The sequence below is a fragment of the Pseudophryne corroboree genome, chromosome 8, assembly GCF_028390025.1.
Source record: "Pseudophryne corroboree isolate aPseCor3 chromosome 8, aPseCor3.hap2, whole genome shotgun sequence".
Classification (NCBI taxonomy): domain Eukaryota; kingdom Metazoa; phylum Chordata; class Amphibia; order Anura; family Myobatrachidae; genus Pseudophryne; species Pseudophryne corroboree.
In genome coordinates this window covers 48,103,984-48,128,866 of record NC_086451.1, presented here as the reverse complement: position 1 = coordinate 48,128,866, position 24,883 = coordinate 48,103,984, and the positions used below count along the sequence as shown (strand labels likewise).

The 24,883-nt window shown below is 46.7% G+C and overlaps 1 protein-coding gene across 2 annotated transcripts in view; it reads right to left on the bottom strand.

Moving 5' to 3' along the window:
* The window catches only part of DUSP9 (dual specificity phosphatase 9), a 123,707-nt gene that overhangs the window by 85,893 nt on the left and 12,931 nt on the right, over window positions 1–24,883 (bottom strand). The window contains exon 1 of one of the 2 annotated variants that reach the window (XM_063936330.1): window positions 6,045–6,682. The exons of the other annotated variant lie outside the window; for it this stretch is intronic. The gene's annotated coding sequence lies outside the window, so the exon portion shown is untranslated. Of the gene's footprint in view, window positions 1–6,044; window positions 6,683–24,883 lie in introns of those variants that run through there. 2 annotated transcript variants of the gene reach the window in all.

The following is a 24,883-nucleotide window of genomic DNA, read 5'->3' as shown; positions in this document are numbered from 1 at the left end:
CAACATTGACGTCTGTCATACTCTGCAACAGAGACGTCCCTCATACTCTGCAACAGTGACGTCCCTCATACTCTGCAACAGTGACGTCCCTCATACTCTGCAACAGTGACGTCCCTCATGCTCTGCAACAGTGACGTCCCTCATACTCTGCAACATTGACGTCACTCATACTCTGAAACAGTGACGTCCCTCATACTCTGCAACAGTGACGTCCCTCATACTCTGCCACAGTGACGTCCCTCATACTCTGCAACAGTGACGTCTCTCATACTCTGCAACAGTGACGTCTCTCATACTCTGCAACATTGACGTCCCTCATACTCTGCAACATTGACGTCACTCATACTCTGCAACATTGACGTCACTCATACTCTGAAACAGTGACGTCTCTCATACTCTGCAACAGTGACGTCTCTCATACTCTGCAACAGTGACGTCCCTCATACTCTGCAACATTGACGTCACTCATACTCTGAAACAGTGACGTCTCTCATACTCTGCAACAGTGACGTCCCTCATACTCTGCAACAGTGACGTCCCTCATACTCTGCAACAGTGACGTCCCTCATACTCTGCAACAGTGACGTCCCTCATACTCTGCAACATTGATGTCTCTCATACTCTGCAACAGTGACGTCCCTCATACTCTGCAACAGTGACGTCTCTCATACTCTGCAACATTGATGTCTCTCATACTCTGCAACAGTGACGTCTCTCATACTCTGCAACAGTGACGTCTCTCATACCCTGCAACAGTGACGTCACTCATACTCTGAAACAGTGACGTCTCTCATACTCTGCAACAGTGACGTCCCTCATACTCTGCAACAGTGACGTCCCTCATACTCTGCAACACTGACGTCTCTCATCCTCTGCATCAGTGACGTCCCTCATACTCTGCAACAGTGACGTCCCTCGTACTCTGCAACAATGACGTCTCTCATACTCTGCAACAGTGACGTCCCTCATACTCTGCAACAGTGACGTCCCTCATACTCTGCAACAGTAACGTTCCTCATACTCTGCAACAGTGACGTCCCTCATACTCTGCAACAATGACGTCCCTCATACTCTGCAACATTGATGTCTCTCATACTCTGCAACAGTGACGTCCCTCATACTCTGCAACAGTGATGTCTCTCATACTCTGCAACATTGACGTCACTCATACTCTGAAACAGTGACGTCTCTCATACTCTGCAACAGTGACGTCCCTCATACTCTGCAACATTGATGTCTCTCATACTCTGCAACAGTAACGTCTCTCATACTCTGCAATAGTGACGTCTCTCATACTCTGCAACAGTGACGTCTCTCATACTCTGCAACAGTGACGTTCCTCATACTCTGCAACGGTGACGTCTCTGGCGCTGGGCGGCGTTGTCATGTAATCTGTTTATCCCACAAATCACTGCCTGCATTGTGACCAGGCGATGGATAAATTATAATAACAGTGTGCCAATAGCACCGAAGTGCAGTCACCTAAATCAATCAGATACTGATTTTCAACAGAACACCACAACTCCACGTCCACTTTATGGAACCACTATGGGCTACACTGTACTGTGCTGGGATTCTTACCTGGAAGTAAAGTAATTACCACATAAACGGTCACTTTACATTTTTTACACCTCACATGGACAGTATCCTATCAGCTAAATAGTTTTCTATGGGGACGGCTGCCGCGAGGGTTGGCGGATGTAAAGTAGGAGATATCTCCTATATCTATGGCAGCACTGATTAATAAATAGACCACTATACAATATATAGTATATGTGCCACCAGAATGTTGTCTGTATTACAGTATATGCCAGTGGTTTTAAAGGGAAACAGTTTCCCAGTAGTCAGGATACCGGCGACAGAATCCTGACAGCCAAGGGAATCCCGGCGGTCAGAATCCCTATCAGGGCCCGGAATCCCCAATCAGGGCATAAATTAGCGTGGCGAGCAAAGCTCGACACCGAGCCCGCGAGGGAATAAGCTGCGTTCAACGTTGGGATCCCCCCTGCCGGGATTCCGGCGTCGGTTTTATGACCGTCGGGATCCCTTTCTTAATCCGTTTTAAAAGACGGTGATGTTGGAAGATGACGACGGCGGGTTTACGTGCACACAAATAGTGGCTGTATATGCATATAAGCAAGGTTGGAATTATCCAGTTATTCTGTTGAGGTGCTGCACGGGGCGCCGTTTCTATAGCAGCTGTTATACATGAGGGAAGTCAAACCCCACAACTCAAGATAACCAAAAAAGAAATAGAAACAGCACCGTAACGAATAAAGTAGTATACTGTCAGTATGATGGAATGGATTATAAATTCATATTATTTAATAAAATATTAAGACTAATAAACAGATTAAAGTTAGCCAAAATGTAAAAATTAAGTCCTATTTCTTAATAGATTTAAGACACGTAAGAAAAAATATCAGTTTCATCTAAGTAGTTAAGAGTCCACTGTCCTCTAGAGCTGGGAATTGCACATTAATTATTGTTCAGCACAGTGCAGATAATGAAGTTAGAGCCTCTTAAAGGGCAACTCAGAACACGTGTAGTCTGCAGTGTATGGATGAATGAATGCTCATCACTCCAGCTGTGTATCATTACCACCACAAATGTGGGGTTCCTTGTTAGCGGACAATGACATATATCACTCAGAAAGGTTGGATCCTGTAATGATAGTGGGCTTTTAGAGCTGAGAGGAAGATGGTAACATTCCATATCCTGTCCAGTGAAGGGTCCGAAGCTTGGTCCAAGCAGTAAGAGGTTCAGTATGAGTCCCAGAACAATAGAGGAAAACGTGGGGACGCTGGATTAACGCGTTTCGCTGTGTGTCCCACAGCTTTGGGGACTTGGAACTGTTTAGATAAAAGTGATATTTTGCTACATTTCTTAAATCTATTGGCTAATTTTAATTTGTTTATTAGTATGTCATACTGTTATTAAATTATTAAATAATAGAAAATCAGAATCCATACAGTGTCCCCAGTTCATGTTATGTCACATTACAGTGTCCCCAGTTCATATTATGTCCCATTACAGTGTCCCCAGTTCATGTTATGTCACATTACAGTGTCCCCAGTTCATATTATGTCCCATTACAGTGTCCCCAGTTCATGTTATGTCACATTACAGTGTCCCCAGTTCATGTTATGTCACATTACAGTGTCCCCAGTTCATATTATGTCCCATTACAGTGTCCCCAGTTCATATTATGCCACATTACAGTGCTCCAGTTCATATTACTGTATGTAACATTATAATGCTGTCCAATTCATTTTATATCATATTCCAAATAGCAGGTCCAGAGTCATACCTAGATATATTGCAGGCCCTAAGACAAAAGTTTGTAAGGGCCCCTATGTATCATCCAATGGTGAAAAATGTATATAACACATGTAACTGTGACAGGGAAGGTGGGCCCCTCTCAGCTCTGGGCCCCATAGCAGCTGCACTCCCTGCACCTATGGTAGCTACACCCTGTATATAACACATGTAACTGTGACAGGGAAGGTGGCCCCTCTCAGCTCTGGACCCCATAGCAGCTGCACTCCCTGCACCTATGGTAGCTACACCCCTGTATATAACACATGTAACTGTGACAGGGAAGGTGGCCCCTCTCAGCTCTGGGCCCCATAGCAGCTGCACTCCCTGCACATATGGTAGCTACACCATTGTATATAACACATGTAACTGTGACAGGGAAGGTGGCCCCTCTCAGCTCTGGGCCCCATAGTAGCTGCACTCCCTGCACCTATGGTAGCTACACCCCTGTATATAACACATGTAACTGTGACAGGGAAGGTGGCCCCTCTCAGCTCTGGGCCCCATAGTAGCTGCACTCCCTGCACCTATGGTAGCTACACCCCTGTATATAACACATGTAACTGTGACAGGGAAGGTGGCCCCTCTCAGCTCTGGGCCCCATAGCAGCTGCACTCCCTGCACCTATGGTAGATACGCCCTTGTACATAACACATGTAACTGTGACAGGGAAGGTGGCCCCCCTCAGCTCTGGGCCCCATAGCAGCTGCACTCCCTGCACCTATGGTAGCTACACCCTGTATATAACACATGTAACTGTGACAGGGAAGGTGGCCCCTCTCAGCTCTGGGCCCCATAGCAGCTGCACTCCCTGCACCTATGGTAGATACGCCCTTGTACATAACACATGTAACTGTGACAGGGAAGGTGGCCCCCCTCAGCTCTGGGCCCCATAGCAGCTGCACTCCCTGCACCTATGGTAGCTACACCCTGTATATAACACATGTAACTGTGACAGGGAAGGTGGCCCCTCTCAGCTCTGGGCCCCATAGCAGCTGCACTCCCTGCACCTATGGTAGCTACACCCCTGTATATAACACATGTAACTGTGACAGGGAAGGTGGGCCTTCTCAGCTCTGGGCCCCATAGCAGCTGCACTTCCTTCACCTATGGTAGCTACACCCCTGTATATAACACATGTAACTGTGACAGGGAAGGTGGCCCCTCTCAGCTCTGGGCCCCATAGCAGCTGCACTCCCTGCACCTATGGTAGCTACACCCCTGTATATAACACATGTAACTGTGACAGGGAAGGTGGCCCCTCTCAGCTCTGGACACCATAGTAGCTGCACTCCTTGCACCTATGGTAGCTACGGGTGTGGTTCGTTTTATCGACAGTATCTAGGTCAACAATGTTTAGGTCGACCACTATAGGTCGACAGTCACTAGGTCGACATGGATGGAAGGTCGACAGGGTTTCTAGGTCGACATGTGCTAGGTCGACAGGTCTAAAGGTCGACATGAGGAATTTTTCTTTTTTTTGTGTCGTTTTCTTCGTAGAGTGACCGGGATCCCAAATTAGTGCACCGCGTCCCCTCGCATGGCTCGCTTCGCTCGCCATGCTTCGGGCATGGTGCCTTCGCTTCGCTCGGCACACTTTACCATTCCAATCGTAGTCCACGTGGATCGTTAAGTATGAAAAAAAAAAAAAAAAAAAAGTGAAAAACTCATGTCGACCTTTAGACCTGTCGACCTAGCACATGTCGACCTAGAAACCCTGTCGACCTTCCATCCATATCGACCTAGTGACTGTCGACCTATAGTGGTCGACCTAAACATTGTCGACCTAGACACTGTCGATCTTCAGACCGGATCCCGGTAGCTACACCCTGTATATAACACATGTAACTGTGACAGGGAAGGTGGCCCCTCTCAGCTCTGGGCCCCATAGCAGCTGAACTCCCTGCACCTATGGTAGCTACACCCCTGTATATAACACATGTAACTGTGACAGGGAAGGTGGCCCCTCTCAGCTCTGGGCCCCATAGCAGCTGCACTCCCTGCACCTATATTAGGTACACCCTGTATATAACACATGTAACTGTGACAGGGAAGGTGGCCCCTCTCAGCTCTGGGCCCCATAGCAGCTGCACTCCCTGCACCTATGGTAGCTACACCCTGTATATAACACATGTAACTGTGACAGGGAAGGTGGCCCCTCTCAGCTCTGGGCCCCATAGCAGCTGCACTCCCTGCACCTATGGTAGCTACACCCTGTATATAACACATGTAACTGTGACAGGGAAGGTGGCCCCTCTCAGCTCTGGGCCCCATAGCAGCTGCACTCCCTGCACCTATGTTAGGTACGCCCTTGTCATTCACAGTGTTGGAAGCATGCAGCCCAGCCATGTCTCAGTAAGAGGTGCTCTGACCAGGTACGTTCTGGCTTTGTTCTTTTTATTTTATTTTATATAGTTTCTTAAACTTGTACCATCCACAGCTCTCATAGTTCCTCTTTTGCAGAGCATTGCTACTGTAACACTGCTGGAATAACATCGACACTTTGCAGCTTCGCTGATAAGATTATGCTGACATATCATACAGAATCGCTCGTCACATATATAGACGTAGAAGTCAACTTTTTTCTAAATGACTGGCTGGGTGCACTTTACCCCCCTTCCCATAAGACAGGAAAATTCCCTGCACTGACACGGCTATTGGCTGCGGCATCACAAAATCTGAGGACTCCCCCCAACACCCACAGAGCTGTGTAGGCAGACACTCACCTCTTCATCCAACTCCGTATCCTCCTGTTCCCAGCCTGTAGCAGACGGCAGGTAGTCTCACAATGCAGAATGACTATTTGGTCTGAGCCTCTTGGCAAGCATAGTGATCCAGTGTGATTTAACTGGATGTTATTTAATTACTGTGTGTTGCTTTCAGGAAATACTTAAATGGCGTTAGGCAGATTGTTAATCCAGATCAGTAACGTCAATGTCCCGGTTGCGAGCTCGCGTACAGTATGTGACTGTTCCTGTTCTACAAACCGTGCCTTCCTCTTCATTCAGAAAATGTGGCTTTGCTTTCTCTTTCTGCCCTGTAGCTGTGTGTGCGCTCAGTGATAGAAGGCAGGTCCGCGTGGTATCAATGCAGGAAGATCTCTCTCTCAAGGTGAGCGGATTACAGGTGTCTATCCAAAGCTACAAGACATTCCAAGTTGCAATTCAGTTACAGAAGCCGCCCTCCTCTTTACCGTACGTCTTTGGCGAGAAGGCATCCAGGTGTGTTCCAGTGTGGAAAATGAGATAGCAGACACACACACACACACACACACACACACACACACACACAACCTGCTTTCCTGTTTCGCGTCGGTCCAGGAAAGAAAAAGTGTCACTGCATGGAGTACGGTTAAAGCTTTATCCTAGAGATCTGCAAAGAGGAAAAAAAGAGCGGACTGAGTTGGCGAGACTACGTTCACATGTGGGGAATAATGGACAAAACAGAGGGAGAGGCTTTTACTGCCCCTTTTCCTGGAAATCCACCCCCAATTTCCTCCCTCAAACCCCTCGCGTGTCTCCATGCTGCTAGCAGGTTTCCTATTGACATGACCTCAGCAGTCAAAGAGGATGTGACACAACCTCCTTCATCACACATCCAGCAGTGTTACAGGAGCACACATGAGTGACAATAAGATATACACACACGGAGCATCGGTAAATGGGATAACAGGGGGTGGGAGCCATCAGAGAATGGGGGTCAGAAGTTGCAACCAGTTACCCTACAGCTGCTGTTGGGGCAACACTCATATCATCCTCCGCCTGCTGGAAGTTGTAGTTCAGCACCAGAACTAAGGAGAAAAATATAATATGCACGACTTTCAACTACCAGATGAATGCTCTGTTTAACTAAATGCATTTTTTAGTTACTTATGGGGGTATGGGTCATTAGGTCGACCACTATTGGTCAACCTGCATTAGGTCAACATCGAAAAGGTTTTTTTTACTTTTTTTGGTGTCATTTTCTTCGTAAAGTGACGGGGAACCCCAATTAGTGCACCGTGTTCGCTATGCTTCGGGCAAGGTGCCTCGCGCAGGTTACTATTCCCAATCGTAGTCCGCGTGGATCGTTAAGTATGAAAAAGTTTTTAAAAATATTTTTTGGGGCTGAAAAACGCATGTCGACCTTTTTGCATGTCAACCTAGTACACGTCGACCTAGTGACCATGTCGACCAATAGTCGTCGACCTAATGGCTGTCGACCTAAGTGTGGTCGACCTAATGACCGTATCCCACTTATGGAATGGAAACTGCAGCATTATATTATTGTATTTATTTTATTCCTGTTTAGCTTTTTATTTTTTCTCACTGCCATGATACAGGCTGTGGGGGAGATGTACTAAAGCCTTGGAGAGAGATACAGTGAAGAGAGATAAAGTACCAGCCAATCAGCTCCTAAATTCCATGTTACAGGCTATTATAGGGCAGATGTATAAACCTGGAGATGGCATAAGGAAGTGATAAACCAGTGATAAGTGTAAGGTGATAAACGCACCAGCCAATCAGCTCCTAAATTCCATGTTACAGGCTATTATAGGGCAGATGTATAAACCTGGAGATGGCATAAGGAAGTGATAAACCAGTGATAAGTGTAAGGTGATAAACGCACCAGCCAATCAGCTCCAATATGTAAATTAACAGTTAGGAGCTGATTGGCTGGTACTTTAACTCTCTGCACTTTATCACTCTCCAATGGTTAGTGAATCCAGGGCCTTATCATACGCAGAAGCGTCTTTTGCTATAGCTGCATCTTACAGTATGTAGACACTGCATTTCATTAATATTGAGACGTATGCTTGTAGCTGTCCAGTTCTATCATCGATTCACCATCGGATGCACCATCGAGACTAGCATCAGTGTTATGGCAGACGCAGCTTCTCTGTCAGACCATGGCGTCCTGCATGAGCGGTTGTGCATCTTCAAATGCAGGCTCCTTACAGCGACACACCCGCATCTGCTTAGCCACCCCCTATTACGTCCCAGGAACACCCTCTGAGTTCCACAGACCCCCCCCCCCCCCCCACCGCGTGCGTCCGATTCTGCGCTAACCTTCAGGACGCGTGCGCCTGGTGACAGGGCTGCTCATGTGCAGACTCGGGACATTGGGCACCTGCGTGCGGCATGGACACTGCATCGACTGAGAATCCGGCCCTATGTGTCACAGCTGTTCTTTCATCTTAACTAAAAGACAACAAAACAAGTGTTGCTGGATGGGAGATGCAATAATAAAAGAATACTGATTCCGAGCCAGACGTAGCAGCCGCCCTCTGCGACTTAATGCAAGTCATTCCCTTACATCCGTGCGTGTGTGCAAGGACGCAGAGGCCCATGGGCGCTGAAATACCGACTGGTGGTGTAGAAGCTGTATTGGGTAAACCACGCACCAGTTCTATGCAGATGCATGTTCCCCATCACTGTATGGCCTCCTATGTGGGTGCTTGAGCTTCTGTGTTGGCAAACTGCTTTCACCGCCAAGCACGGGGCCCTACCACAGGGGTGTATCTACCTATTGGCCAGGATGGCACTCGCCAGGGGCGCCAGGCAAGGAGGGGGGCGCCGTCTGGCAGTGCCATCCATGGCCAGGGGGTAGAACCAAGTAGTTCTGTCAGACTTGATGACTGTCTGTTGGTGCCGGCGCCAGTGTCCAGCAGCAGCGCACTGCACCTCGCTTGTAATCAGACTCAACATAAACTACAGCTCCCAGCAGCCCTTGTTGCCGGGAGCTCCCGGCAGCAAGGGCTGCTAGGAGCTGTAGTTTACTTTGAGTCTGATTGATCACTAGTGCGGAGCTGTGCCGCTGGACACTGGCGCCGGCAGTGACAGACAGTCACCATGTACAGTCAGAGCCGGATTATGGGAAGGGTGGTGGTGGTGGTGGGGGGGGGGGGGGGTTTGAGGCACAGGACTGCACTGCCCTGCATTGGGCTAGGGCAGTGGGTGGAGTGGAAGCACGGCACTCACTGCCAGGCAGCCCAGCAGCATGGAGGAGAGGGAGAGAGGACAACGAGCTACTAAAGTACATGCAGTCAGCGTACCCTGTCTGTAATGTGGGGGGTGACACTATATAGTCTGTCTGTATGTGTGTCTGTGACTGAATTTATGTATGTGTGTGACTATGTATGTATGTTTGTGTGTGTATAAGTATCTACTGTATTTCTGTGTGTATTAGTGTGTGACTATGTATGTGAATAAGTGTGTAACTATGTATGTATGTGACTGTATTTGTATATACTACATGTGTGACTGTACTGTATATCATATGTACAGTATGTGTTTTGTGTGTGACTATGTATGTAAGTGTATACTGTATGTGTGTACCTATGGGCAGGATCAGATATACTAATGGCAAATGTGGTTTGACCGCATTCCCCATATAAAATAAGAAATATATTTATTAGCACTGGTCCTCATTTCCATTTTCTATTTGCATTCTCCACATGCCCTGTATAGACGGTGTTTTCTATAGGGGTACGACAGTGTGGCGTAACGTGAATAAGAGACACTAGTGTGCATTGTAATGTGAGTAATGGACACTACTGTGCGGTGTAATGTGATACTGTGCACCATAATTTGAATTGGAAGTACTATTGTGTGGCCATGCCCCTTCCCCACAAGGCCACGTCCCCTTTTAGACACGCCTTCCTTGTTTCAAATATGTGTGTGCATGTGTATGTGTGTGTGTGTGTGTGTGTGTGTGGGGGGGGGGGGGGGGTCACCAGCCCCTGACTTTGCCAGGGGCGCTCAGACCCCTAGATACACCCCTGCCCTCCCATAACTCACCCATAAGATGAACCATCGCTGTGCATCTGCCACGTCAGCTTTATATCACCACCCGTCCAAGACATTTCTGATACCATGGCTGGGATGTAATGAAGTCCGAAAGACATGATATCCCTTATGGAACAAAAGACGGCACTCACTGGGTTTGTTGCAAAGCAAAGGTAACTGTACTAGCAGTCAGAGCTCTCTATACATAGGTACCAGGTACAGTACAGCCCCGGCATATAAATATAGTCCAAAGTCCAGCACTACTCAAAACAAATTTTCAGCCACCAATGTGCCTTCCCTACATGAAGGAGTAAATGGAGAACTTTGACTTTGTACAAGTCTTGAGAAAGTACAAACTCAGAGATCTGCGATAAGACTTGAGAGTCCCACTCTTGGGGGTCTATTCATGAAGCAGTGAAAAGAATGGAGAAGTGAGCCTGTGGAGAAGTTGCCCATGGCAACCAATCAGATGCTCCGTACAACTGTATAGTATGCAAATTATAAATGTTACTTCAATGCTGATTGGTTGCCACAGACAACTTCTCCACTGTCTCACTTCTCCACACTTTTCACTGCTTCATGAATAGACCCTTTGGTCGTTGCCCCCGGCCCGAACTTGACTAAAACCGGCCGGCCCTTCCCTCCAGCATAGTGAACTATGGAACCAATGGAACCAAGCGTACGAACAAAGGAGCACTAAGACCTTATAGTCCTAATGGACGGCTAATGGACTAAAAACAAACCAAAACCCCCAACCCCCTGATATAGTCATTTAGCCATTACTGACTGCATTGGAATTTGGAATCTTCCCACCAATAATGGACACTTCGGACATCAGTGAGTTATCCCCCTCCAGAGACGGTCTCAGTATCGATGTCGTCCAGCACTTACATACAGAAGTACATTATTTGGCTCACATCATTTTCTGACCATGTCACAAGGGAACTAAAGCAACATTCTCTTAATGCAACATGCCAAAGCGATGCTCATAGTTCAATAGTTGCTATGAGATTCCACCATTCCGATGTTCCCACGGGGCATTCTCTGATGGTGGCATGAGAAATACAGAACTTTGCTGTACAATGACACACTGAGAGCTCTATAGACTGACCAGGAACAGGGACATCACAAAATTATCATTCTTAGGTTACAGATAAATTACTCTCAGGGGTATATTTACAGGAGATGTTGCCCGTAGCAACCAGATTCTACTGATCATTTATCTAGCACCTGCTAAAAGATAGTAGCTGGAACCTGGTTGCTACGGGAAACATCTCCAGGTCTATAAACCCTCACTTCAGTAAATAAATATACTCCCTGGCCTAGAGACAGGTTGCACCGCAAAAATTTGTCAGTATAACCTAATAGAATAATGTACACCCGACTGTAGATGATAAAAAAAGAAATGAGAAGTGACATAGGAGTGAAATTATACAAGACAAGCCTGCAGTGACTTCTCACAGCTCGCTGACTGCAGTGACGCATATGTTATTTACTGAAGTACAATTACTAATGTTACTGATGTAACATCATCACCACTGATTGTCACTCCTAAGTGTTATCATCACATCAGTCAGTAGTAATGTCTGCATTTATACATATACTGTACAGTATATCAGTGCATTTAGAACTAGAAGGGGTAGTGACGGTATATGAAAGCACTATACAACAGGCGAAGGCATCCACCGGCTTTATAGTTTGTGAAACCTTGTCAGGGCATGCTGTGACTTTTAGTGCCACAGGTTCTGGAGCATACTGGCTATCTGTCTTCTGCTGCTTTAGTCTTTACAATACTGCCTTACTGAGTTCTGCTTATTTACCATCTTCATATACTGTATAGTTTGATGGATAGACAGATAGATAGATAGATAGATAGATAGATAGATAGATAGATAGATAGATAGATAGATAGACGGATGATAGATAGATAGATAGATAGATAGATAGATAGATAGATAGATAGATAGATAGATAGATAGATAGATAGGAAATGGATAGAATATATATGTATATAGATAGACAGACAGACAGACAGATGGATGATAGATAGATAGATAGATAGATAGATAGATAGATAGATAGATAGATAGATAGATAGATAGATAAACAGAGATGATAGATAGATAGATAGATAGATAGATAGATAGATAGATAGATAGATAGATAGATAGATAGATAGACAGACAGACAGACAGACAGACAGACAGACAAATGGATGATAGATAGATTGACTGACAGACAGACAGTTGGATGATAGATAGATAGATAGATAGATAGATAGATAGATAGATAGATAGATAGATAGATAGATAAACAGATGATAGATAGATAGATAGATAGAGATGATAGATAGATAGATAGATAGATAGATAGATAGATAGATAGATAGATAGATAGATAGATAGATAGATAGATAGATAGACAGATGGATGATAGATAGATAGATAGATAGATAGATAGATAGATAGATAGATAGGAAATGGATAGAATATATATGTAGATAGATAGACAGACAGACAGATGGATGATAGATAGATAGATAGATAGATAGATAGATAGACAGATGGATGATAGATAGATAGATAGATAGATAAACAGATGATAACTAGATAGATAGATAGATAGATAGATAGATAGATAGAGACAGTCAGACAGACAGACAGAGAGATAGATAGATAGATAGATAGATAGATAGATAGATAGATAGATAGATAGATAGATAGATAAGCAGATGATAGATAGATAGATAGATAGATAGATAGATAGATAGAGATGATAGATAGATAGATAGATAGATAGATAGATAGATAGATAGATAGATAGATAGACAGATGGATGATAGATAGATAGATAGATAGATAGATAGATAGATAGATAGATAGATAGGAAATGGATAGAATATATATGTAGATAGATAGACAGACAGATGGATGATAGATAGATAGATAGATAGATAGATAGATAGATAGATAGATAGATAGATAGATAGACAGATGGATGATAGATAAATAGATAGATAGATAAACAGATGATAACTAGATAGATAGATAGATAGATAGATAGATAGATAGAGACAGTCAGACAGACAGACAGACAGACAGAGAGATAGATAGATAGATAGATAGATAGATAGATAGATAGATAGATAGATAGATAGATAGATAGATAGATAGATATGCCTATTTCAAGGTTCTGTCAACATAGTAATCAGATTTGATAAGACTATGGCTCTGCCGTAGCCGTGCCGGATGGTAACTAGCGGGTACTGATATTACAGGCAGAATGGCATCATTGCATGTCGCTAATCATGTGAGTGTGCTCTATTTGTACCCATACCAACTCGTGACGGAGCATAATACCAGCACACTGTGCCTGCAGCTGCAAGCCTCCTTCCCCAACAATGGCACTTCTATCAGCACACATTACATCGGGGTCCAAAGCTGTGTGCCTTAACCTCTTCTCTACCACTGCCTAAAACCATGATATACTCCCCTCCATCTAAGGAATGGTTAAGAGGAAAGAAAGAAAGAAAGAAAGAAAGAAAGAAAGAAAGAAAGAAAGAAAGAAAGAAAGAAAGAAAGAAAGAAAGAAAGAAAGAAAGAAAGAAGGAAGGAAGGAAGGAAGGAAGGAAGGAAGGAAGGAAGGAAGGAAGGAAGGAAGGAAGGAAGGAAGGAAGGAAGGAAGACAGATTGCCATAACAACAGTTTGGATTAACCCTCTCTCTTCAGTTTGCAGTCTTTCATGGCAGTGAAGGGGTTACTGGAGCTCCTGTGTTTAGCTCCAAGGGAAGGAGGCCCTGAACATGCCCACCAGTCTCTCTCCTCTTTCCTGGATGTGTAATTGCAGGTTCCTGGAACAGCCTATGTGTGATTTCCAACTGCTGGCCTAAGAAGATGACTTGGCAGTGAGAACAGGCAGTGACTCGCAGAGGGATGAGGGATGGTTTGAGGTGAGGAGAGGTGGGAGCCCTCTACCTGAGCACGTTGGGACATGCTGGGGATCGCTGCTGCGGGGACGCTCTCTGTTAACCCCTGCCGTGCCAAAGGGAAGTGTAGAACTCTGCGCACAGCTGAGACAGATGTGATGCCCCGGGCTGTAACGGTGCAATAAACAGCTTACACGCCACTCACAGCCGCCCTGCCTGTGTAAATCAGAAAACATTTTCATTTACAGCCTATGCCAAGTGGTGCTGACTTTATATCGTTGCAATATGATTTTAATGTGTTTCGGCAACCGACCACACTTAAACCTCTTTTGTTCGCCTTGGCCTACTCTTCCGGAATGTCCGGTAGACTCACAAGATTCAGGGGTATATTTCATAAAGTGGAAAGAGATAAAATACCGGCTTCTGTCATGTTAAAAATGACAGGAGCTGATTGGTCCGTACTTTATCTCTTTACACTTTATCTCTCTCCATGCTTTGCTCAATCCCCTCCAATGAGATCTCTCAGCCTGCTGAGGAAGTGGCTGGTCTGAGGGCTTGATGATGCAATCCGCGGAGAATTCTGTCTTTAAACCCCACCCCCACTTCTTAATGCCGCTATACCCAGAAGTTGGCAGTATGCCACTGTGGTATTGGACAGGGACACCTGAAGGGGATCCGGTCTCTAGGTCGACAATGTCTAGGTCGACCTCTATTGGTCGACAGTAAGTAGGCCGTCAAAAGGTCGTGATGAGTTTTTAATTTTTCTTTTCTTTTCATTTTTTTAACTTTTTCATACTTTACGATCCACGTGGACTACTATTGGGAATGGTAACGTTTGCGAGCCATGCGAGGGGACACGGTGCACTAATTGGGGTTCCCGGTCACTCTACGAGGAAAACGACACCAAAAAAATAATAAAAAATCATGTTGACCTTTTTTCATGTGGACCCAGAGCCCCTGTTGACATAGAAACCATGTTGACCTACTTACTGTCGACCAATAGTGGTCGACCTAGACACTGTCGACCGATGCCAAATCTACATAACATACCGCAACCATCTGAAGGAGCTGGGTGATATCACATCACTTTCCACATGAGATGTTGAACCCAGTGGTGGAACTACCATGGGTGCAGGGGGTGTGGTCGAGTCCCCCACTCTGCTCTGGATAAACTAAAGCCAAGTTCACGTCTGAGCTGTGCATGTGTGGTGGGCACACCTCCCTCTGGTTCCATGCCTACTAGATGCCCCTGCTTTTTATAGCATGGGGCCCAGGAGGCCACAGTGGCATTAGCTGGACCCTTACCGGAGTGTTGCCTGGTTCCGCCCCTGTACACAAGCCGTTTCAAATCTCCCTCGGTCTGATCACTGTCAAACACAAACATCAGGGTTTAGGCTGTGGCGATGAGAAGCCATTTAACCAACTATGACAGCGACACTAGACATTTCACTAAAACATCCAGTCGTAATCAAGATGTAAATATTATCTGCAACAGGGATTGATTAAGTAATTAGAGCACTCAGCACTGGAATACTGATCCCTAAATCACATAATCAACCTCAGCCCACGTCTTCTTTTCTTACTGTACCTTCTTCAGGACGATCGGTGTGACCAGTATGCTGTACACAGGGGCCGAGAGTGGTAATAGAAAGCCATCTCCAGCCGCATAAGCTACACCAGGAAATTAGAGCATCGCTAAACTGGCAATTTATCCGCAATAATTATGGGGGAGATGTTTTACAGCTTGGAGAGATATAAAGTACCAGCCAACAAGCACCCAACTTCTGCAGAATTACAGTTATAAGGGGATGCGGTTATGCGACGCCGGGATACCTGACCAGTGAATAGCCAGACGGTTGGCTTCCCAACCAACACGACACCCACAGAGCGAGAACAGAATCTGTGCACTCGATATACTTGATATATCTTCCCCTATGTATGAAGCCTAGTTATGAGCCATCACACTTTTGCTCCATTACGTAGGTCAAGTAATGGAGGCATTTACCAATAAACTGATGCCTGGACAGCCTGCCCCATCAAGGTCGCTCTCACTTTAGTCCCAGGATCTATCCCGGCCTATTCACGAAGCTTGATAAATTGCTGCAGACCGTATCTCCCATTGAGTATTGTGCGTTGTTTTTCCTAACACTGGAGGTAATTCCAAGTTGATCGCAGCAGGAATTCTGTTAGCAATTGGGCAAAACCATGTGCACTGCAGGGGAGGCAGATATAACATGTGCAGAGAGAGTTAGATTTGGGTGGGGTGTGTTCAATCTGCAATCTAATTTGCAGTGTAAAAATAAAGTAGCCATTATTTACCCTGCACAGAAATAAAATAACCCTCCCAAATCTAACTCTCTCTGCAAATGTTATATCTGCCCCCCCTGCAGTGCACATGGTTTTGCCCAACTGCTAAAAAATTTCCTGCTGCAATCAACTTGGAATTACCCCCACTGTTTCCGTGTGGCTTCAGGCTTGATAAATAGTCCCCTGTTAGTATCAAGGTTGCATACACACGGTTGAGTCACATTATTATAACCGTAGCGCATAGCCCATGAAGTACGTCACGTGTCGTGCACTGGCTTGGTGGGTATATAAGGTGTGCGATTTGCACACATATCACTCGTTCCTGTCATGGGTAAAGGGGCGATTTGAGTTGCAAAAAGGGATGATTAACGGCTTTCGGGCCTAGTTTGGCAGAATTTCTGATAAAGGGGGTAACTCTGAGTTGATCGAAGTTTGTTAGCAATTGGGCAAAACCATGGGGGTCATTCCGAGTTGATCGCTCGTTGCCGATTTTCGCAACGGAGCGATTAAGGCTAAAATGCGCATGCGCATGGTACGCAGTGCGCATGCGCTAAGTATTTTAGCACAAAACTTAGTATTTACTCACGTCCGAACGAGGAATTTTCATAGTTGAAGAGATCGGAGTGTGATTGACAGGAAGTGGGTGTTTCTGGGCGGAAACTGGACGTTTTCAGGGAGTGTGCGGAAAAACGCAGGCGTGCCAGGAAAAAACGCGGGAGTGTCTGGAGAAACGGGGGAGTGGCTGGCCGAACACAGGGCGTGTTTGTGACGTCAAACCAGGAACGAAACGGCCTGAGCTCATCGCAATCTGTGAGTAGGTCCGGAGCTACTCAGAAACTGCTAAGAATTTTCTATTCGCAATTCTGCTAATCTTTCGTTCGCTATTCTGCTAAGCTAAGATACACTCCCAGAGGGCGGCTGCCTAGCGTGTGCAATGCTGCTAAAATCTGCTAGCGAGCGAACAACTCGGAATCACCCCCTATGTGCACTGCAGGGGAGGCAGATATAACATGTGCAGAGAGAGTTAGATTTGGGTAGGTTATTTTGTTTCTGTGCAGGGTAAATACTGGCTGCTTTATTTTTACACTGCAATTTAGATTTCAGTTTGAACACACCCAACCCAAATCTAACTCTCTCTGCACATGTTATATCTGTCCCTCCTGAAGTGCACATGGTTTTGCCCAATTACTAACAAAAATCCTGCTGCGATCAACTTGGAATTACCCCCATGGTTTTGCCCAACTGCTAACAAAATTGCTGCTGCAATCAACTCAGAATTAGGCCCAAAGCGCAGTATGTGACCTTTCTGCGTGCTGCTGTGTTGAAGGTGTATCGTGACTGGACAAATGGAACCATTGCAAATAACCGACGTGGAAACTGCGGAGCACCACGTGCCACTAATGTGAGAGGTGAACATCTACTACGAAGGTGTGTGAGGGTCACTCACCGTCAAAATGAACCTGAGGGCTACAAGACGGGTATCTAAAATGGCAGTTCAGCCCGTCTAGCTGCTGTCTGTGCTGCACACGGCGGTTACTGTGGCTATTAGATGACGGTCATAATAATGTGACTCGACCGTGTATTTTCCCACTAATATCAATTAAATGTCATTAGATGATGTTACACCAGTAATTTTCCTCTCATGACCCACTAACTGTACTATAGCTGCTGACAGATTGTGCTTAGCGGATACAGCGTCACTGCAAACTGCAGCTTTATTGAAATGGTATTTTGACAATTGAATGGCGCACACTGTGCATGAAATATTCTCTGAATATCAAACCTCAGTCACCAGAAACACTGGGGGCAATTCAGAGCTGAGCGCAGGAACAAATTTGTTAGCAGTTGGGCAAAACCATGGCCCTCATTCCGAGTTGTTCGCTCGCAAGGCGAATGTAGCAGAGTTACACACGCTAAGCCGCCGCCTACTGGGAGTGAATCTTAGCTTCTTAAAATTGCGACCGACGTACGCGCAATATTGCGATTACAAACGAGTTAGCAGTTTCAGAGTAGCTCCAGACTTACTCTGCCTGTGCGATCATTTCAGTGCTTGTCGTTCCTGGTTGACGTCACAAACACACCCAGCGTTCGCCCAGGCACTCCCACCGTTTCCCCGGCCACTCCTGCGTTTTTTCCGGAAACGGTAGCGTTTTCAGCCACACGCCCCTGAAACGCCGTGTATCCGCCCAGTAACACCCATTTCCTGTCAATCACATTACGATCGCCGGAGCGAAGAAAAAGCCGTGAGTAAAAATACTTTCTTCATAGTAAAGTTACTTGGCGCAGTCGCAGTGCGAACATTGCGCATGCGTACTAAGCGGATTTTCACTGCGATGCGATGAAAAATACCGAGCGAACAACTCGGAATGAGGGCCCATGTGCACTGCAGGGGAGGCAGATGTAACATGTGCAGAGAGAGTTAGATTTGGGTAGGTTGTGTTCAAACTGAAATCTAAATTGCAGTGTAAAAATAAAGCAGCCAGTATTTACCCTGCACAGAAACAAAAACCCCACCCAAATCTAACTCTCTCTGCACATGTTACATCTGCCACAGCTGCAGTGCACATAGGGGGTCATTCCGACCTAATCGTAGCTGTGCTAAATTTAGCACAGCTACGATCACTCACACTGACATGCGGGGGGACGCCCAGCACAGGGCTAGTCCGCCCCACACGTCAGTCCGCCCCCCCCCCCCCCCCCCCCCCCGCACAGGTACAAAAGCATTGCAATGCTTTTGTACTTGAAGAGTAACTCTCCCGGTCAGCGCAGCTCCTGCGGCAGGCCGGGAGTTACTCATCGCTGCCCTGGGTCGCAGTGGCCGCGTATGACGTCACGCAGCCGCTGCGGCCCACCCCCCGCACGGTCTGTCCACGCCTGTGTTGACCAGACCACGCCCACAACGTGCCGCCCCATCCCACCCAGCGACCGTCTTTGCCTGTCAATCAGGCAGAGGCGATCGCTAGGCAACGACAGCCGTCGTCTGTCAGCCATGTTCCGGCGCACTGCGGCACTGGCGCATGCGCAGTCCTGACCTGATTGCTGCGCTGCGATAAACTGCGGCGATTCATCAGGTCAGAATGACCCCCATGGTTTTGCCCAACTGCAAACACATTTGCTGCTGCGATCATTTGCTGCTGACCCCGATAATCAATAATGTGTAGGGTTACTGATAAATATAGATTGTAAGCTTACAAGCAGGGCCCTCTTACCTCTATATCTGTCTGTTATTACCCAGTCTTGTTTTAACTTTTATTACTCTTTTGTTCGGATTCGGTATGATATATCGCTTGATGCCTAACCCTAACCTCCCCTTGTAAGTGCCTAACCCTAATCCTCCTTCCCAGGTAACTAACCTTCCCCTTCCCATTCAGGCACCCTAACCCTAACCCCCTTCTAATGCCTAAACCTAACCTCCCACCCCTCGCGGCAGGACGCAAGCATGTCCCGCTAAAAGAGCGTTCGGGACTCCTGGCATCTGTATTTCAGTCACCGGGATTCCCTCTGGCAGCATTGTAACTACATACCTTTTGTCCCTAGTTGTAAAGCGCAACAGATTATGGTGGTCATTCCGAGTTGTTCGCTCGCTAGCTGCTTTTAGCAGCATTGCACACGCTAGGCCGCCGCCTACTGGGAGTGTATCTTAGCTTAGCAGAATAGCGAACGAAAGATTAGCAGAATTGCTACTAAATATTTTCTTGCAGTTTCTGAGTAGCTCCAGACCTACTCCTAGATTGCGATCAGCTCGGTCCGTTTAGTTCCTGGTTTGACGTCACAAACACGCCCTGCGTTCGGCCAGCCACTCCCCCGTTTCTCCAGACACTCCCGCGTTTTTCCCTGACACGCCTGCGTTTTTTAGCACACTCCCGGAAAACGCTCAGTTACCACCCAGAAACGCCCCTTTCCTGTCAATCATTCACGATCGGCAGTGCGACTGAAAAGCGCCGCACGAACACCAGCAAATCTACTAAGTTTTGTGTAAAATAACTTAGCGCATGCGCTCTGCGTACCATGCGCAGGTGCATTTAGCAACAAATCGCAGCATAGCGAAAATCGGCAACGTGCGAACAACTCGGAATGACCACCTATGCTGCAACTGGTATCCGTTCACATGGTCGACCATGTTATGGTCGACAGTCATTAGGTCTACCACTATTGGTCGACATTGACACGGGCGACATGGACACATGGTCGACACATGAAAGGTCGACACATGAAAACGTTGACATGAGTTTTTTAACTTTTTTTTCTTTTGGGGAACTTTTCCATTCTTTACGATCCACATGGACTACGATTGGAACGGTAAAGTGTGCCGAGCGAATCGGTAGCGGAGCGAAGGCACCATGCGAGGGGACGCGGTGCACTAATTGGGGTTCCCAGTCACTTTGCGCAAAAAACGACACCAAAAAAAGTTAAAAAACTCATGTCGACCTTTTCATATGTCGACCTTTCATGTGTCGACCATTTTCATGTGTCGACCATGTGTCCATGTCGACCATGTCAATGTCGACCAATAGTGGTCGACCTAATGACTGTCGACCATAACATTGTCGACCATTCATACCGGAACCGCTGCAACTACAGTATATAAAATTTTTCATAATAAAAAAATTACTCACTCGAGAAGATAAACTCAGCTACAGTATTTACCATCGTGTCAAACTGCGGCTGACAGACCACCAATCTGACACTGCCAATATAGTATACATTACAGTATACTGCCAATAAAGAATACATTAATTATTCATTGACTGCTATCTGTTATTACTGTACAAAAATAGAATTCAAAGTTGTTATTTATTTATTTTTTGGGGGGGAAGCACAGTCAGGGGTTCCTTTAGCATAGAACATTTATATTTTTCTCTAAAATATGCATTTCCGTAGCATGCACAAAGAACAGTTGCACTGGCGTCTCATGCAGATTTTGCTGCAGCATATGGTTATGGCTCCCTATGCTTGGAGAGTGGGTGGGAATGGGCTAGCAAAATACGCCAAATACAATTAGGGGGTGTTCATGGAAATGCAAGTGCGTTAACCCTGGCCAGTAATGCACGAATTCCTGTCAGGAGTCCGATGTCTTGTGGGTGCTCAACACCCAGAGCAAAATATGCACTGATAATGACGATTGGCTGATTGCGTCTGGACCCCTTCCAATGATAACTCATTAATGTGGCCGCTTTATTATAAATAGTCCTGCAAATCTGTCCCTTGATATATGTGTTCAGACTATGGTAGTTAAGAATATGGGATGTAGTTGGCATCCCGATGTTTAGAATGCCGGCGGTCAGAAGAACGGTGTCGGAATCCTGACACCCCGTCAGAATCCCGACACGGAATCCTGACAGTCAACATCCCGAATGTAAGTATGCCGGGGAGGGTAAAGGTGGGTAAAGGTTGGGCGTCGGGAAGGGAGGGTTAGGGCTGGGGAGGAGGGTTGTGGGGGTTAGCATACTTACCTACCAGGTGTCGGGATTATGAGCGTCTTGCCGCTGCAGTCTTGTGACTTCCGGCATCCTAAGCGCAGGAATCCCATACCCAAAAAGATTGAAACCTGCCGAGCGTGCTACTGTTTTCTCCTGGCATAAACCTGTTGCTCGTGTTACTGTTTTCTCCTGGCATAAACCTGGCGCGCATGTTACTGTTTTCTCCTGGCATAAACCTGGCGTGCATTGTACTGTTTTCTCCTGGCATAAACCTGGCGCGCATGTTACTGTTTTCTCCTGGCATAAACCTGGCGCGCATGTTACTGTTTTCTCCTGGCATAAACCTGGCGCGCCTGCTACTGTTTTCTCATGGCATAAACCTGGCGCGCGTGCTACTGTTCTCTCCTGGCATAAACCTGACGCAAGTGCTACTGTTCTCTCCTGGCATAAACCTGACGCAAGTGCTACTGTTCTCTCCTGGCATAAACCTAACGTGTGCTACTTTTTTCTCCTGGCATAATCCTGGCACGTGTGCTACTATTCTCTCCCGGCATAAACCTGGTGCGTGTGCTACTGTTTTCTCCTGGCATAAACCTGGCGCGTGTGCTACTGTTTTCTCCTGGCATAAACCTGGCGCGTGTGCTACTGTTCTCTCCTGGCATAATCCTGGCGCGTGTGCACTGTTCTCTCCTGGCATAAACCTGGTGCGTTGTGCTACTGTTTTCTCCTGGCATAAACCTGGCGCGTGTGCTACTGTTTTCTCCTGGCATAAACCTGGCGCGTGCTACTGTTTTCTCCTGGCATAAAACCTGGTGCGTGTGCTACTGTTTTCTCCTGGCATAACCTGGTGCGTGTGCTACTGTTTTCTCCTGGCATAAACCTGGCGCGTGTGCTACTGTTTTCTCCTGGCATAAACCTGGCGCTCGTGTGCTACTGTTTTCTCCTGGCATAACCTGGCGCGTGTGCTACTGTTTTCTCCTGGCATAAACCTGGCGTGCATGCTACTGTTCTCTCCTGGCATAAACATGTTGCGTGTGCTACTGTTTTCTCCTGGCATAAACCTGGCGCGCCTGTTACTGTTTTCTCCTGGCGTAAACCTGGCGCGTGTGCTACTGTTTTCTCCTGGCATAAACCTGTTGCGTGTGCTACTGTTTTCTCCTGGCATAAACCTGGCGCGTGTGCTACTGTTTTCTCCTGGCATAAACCTGGCGTGTGCTACTGTTCTCTCCTGGCATAAACCTGGCACGTGTGCTACTGTTTTCTCCTGGCATAAACCTGTTGCATGTGCTACTGTTCTCTCCTGCATAAACCTGGCGCGTGTGCTACTGTTTTCTCCTGGCATAAACCTGGCGTGCATGCTACTGTTCTCTCCTGCATAAACCTGGCGTGCATTGTACTGTTTTCTCCTGGCATAAACCTGGCGTGTGCTACTGTTCTCTCCTGGCATAAACCTGTTGCGTGTGCTACTGTTTTCTCCTGGCGTAAACCTGGCGCGTGTGCTACTGTTTTCTCCTGGCATAAACCTGTTGCGTGTGCTACTGTTTTCTCCTGGCGTAAACCTGGCGCGTGTGCTACTGTTTTCTCCTGGCATAAACCTGTTGCGTGTGCTACTGTTTTCTCCTGGCATAAACCTGGCGCGTGTGCTACTGTTTTCTCCTGGCATAAACCTGGCGCGTGCTACTGTTCTCTCCTGCATAAACCTGGCGCGTGTGCTACTGTTTTCTCCTGGCATAAACCTGGCGTGTGCTACTGTTCTCTCCTGGCATAAACCTGTTGCGTGTGCTACTGTTTTCTCCTGGCATAAACCTGGCGCATGCTACTGTTTTCTCCTGGCATAATCCTGGCACGTGTGCTACTGTTTTCTCCTGGTATAAACCTGGCGTGCATGCTACTGTATTCTCCTGACATAAACCTGGTGTGTATTGTACTGTTTTCTCCTGGCATAAACCTGGCGTGTATTGTACTGTTTTCTCCTGGCATAAACCTGGCGCGCGTTCTACTGTTTTCTCCTGGCATAAACCTGGTGTGCGTGCTACTGTTTTCTCCTGGCATAAACCTGGCGTGCATTGTACTGTTTTCTCCTGGCATAAACCTGGCGCGCGTGGTACTGTTTTCTCCTGGCATAAACCTGGCGCGCAAGCTACTGTTTTCTCCTGGCATAAACCTGGCGTGCATTGTACTGTTTTCTCCTGGCATAAACCTGGCGTGCTACTGTTTTCTCCTGGCATAAACCTGGCGCATGCTACTGTTTTCTCCTGGCATAAACCTGGCGTGCGTGCTACTGTTTTCTCCTGGCATAAACCTGGCGCATGCTACTGTTTTCTCCTGGCATAAACCTGGCGTGTGTGCTACTGTTTTCTCCTGGCATAAACCTGGCGTGCATTGTACTGTTTTCTCCTGGCATAAACCTGGCGTGCATTGTACTGTTTTCTCCTGGCATAAACCTGGCGTGCGTACTACTGTTTTCTCCTGGCATAAACCTGGCGTGCATTGTACGGTTTTCTCCTGGCATAAACCTGGCGTGCATTGTACTGTTTTCTCCTGGCATAAACCTGGCGTGCGTACTACTGTTTTCTCCTGGCATAAACCTGGCGTGCATTGTACTGTTTTCTCCTGGCATAAACCTGGCGCGTGTGCTACTGTTCTCTCCTGGCATAAACCTGGCGCGCGTGCTACTGTTTTCTCCTGGCATAAACCTGGCGCGTGTGCTACTGTTCTCTCCTGGCATAAACCTGGCGCGCGTGCTACTGTTTTCTCCTGGCATAAACCTGGCGCGTGTGCTACTGTTCTCTCCTGGCATAAACCTGGCGCGCGTGCTACTGTTTTCTCCTGGCATAAACCTGGCGTGCATTGTACTGTTTTCTCCTGGCATAAACCTGTTGCATGTGCTACTGTTTTCTCCTGGCATAAACCTGGCGTGCATTGTACTGTTTTCTCCTGGTATAAACCTGGTGTGCGTGCTACTGTTTTCTCCTGGCATAAACCTGGCGTGCATTGTACTGTTTTCTCCTCGCATAAACCTGGCGCGCAAGCTACTGTTTTCTCCTGGCATAAACCTGGCGTGCATACTACTGTTTTCTCCTGGCATAAACCTGGCGTGCATTGTACTGTTTTCTCCTGGCATAAACCTGGCGCGTGTGCTACTG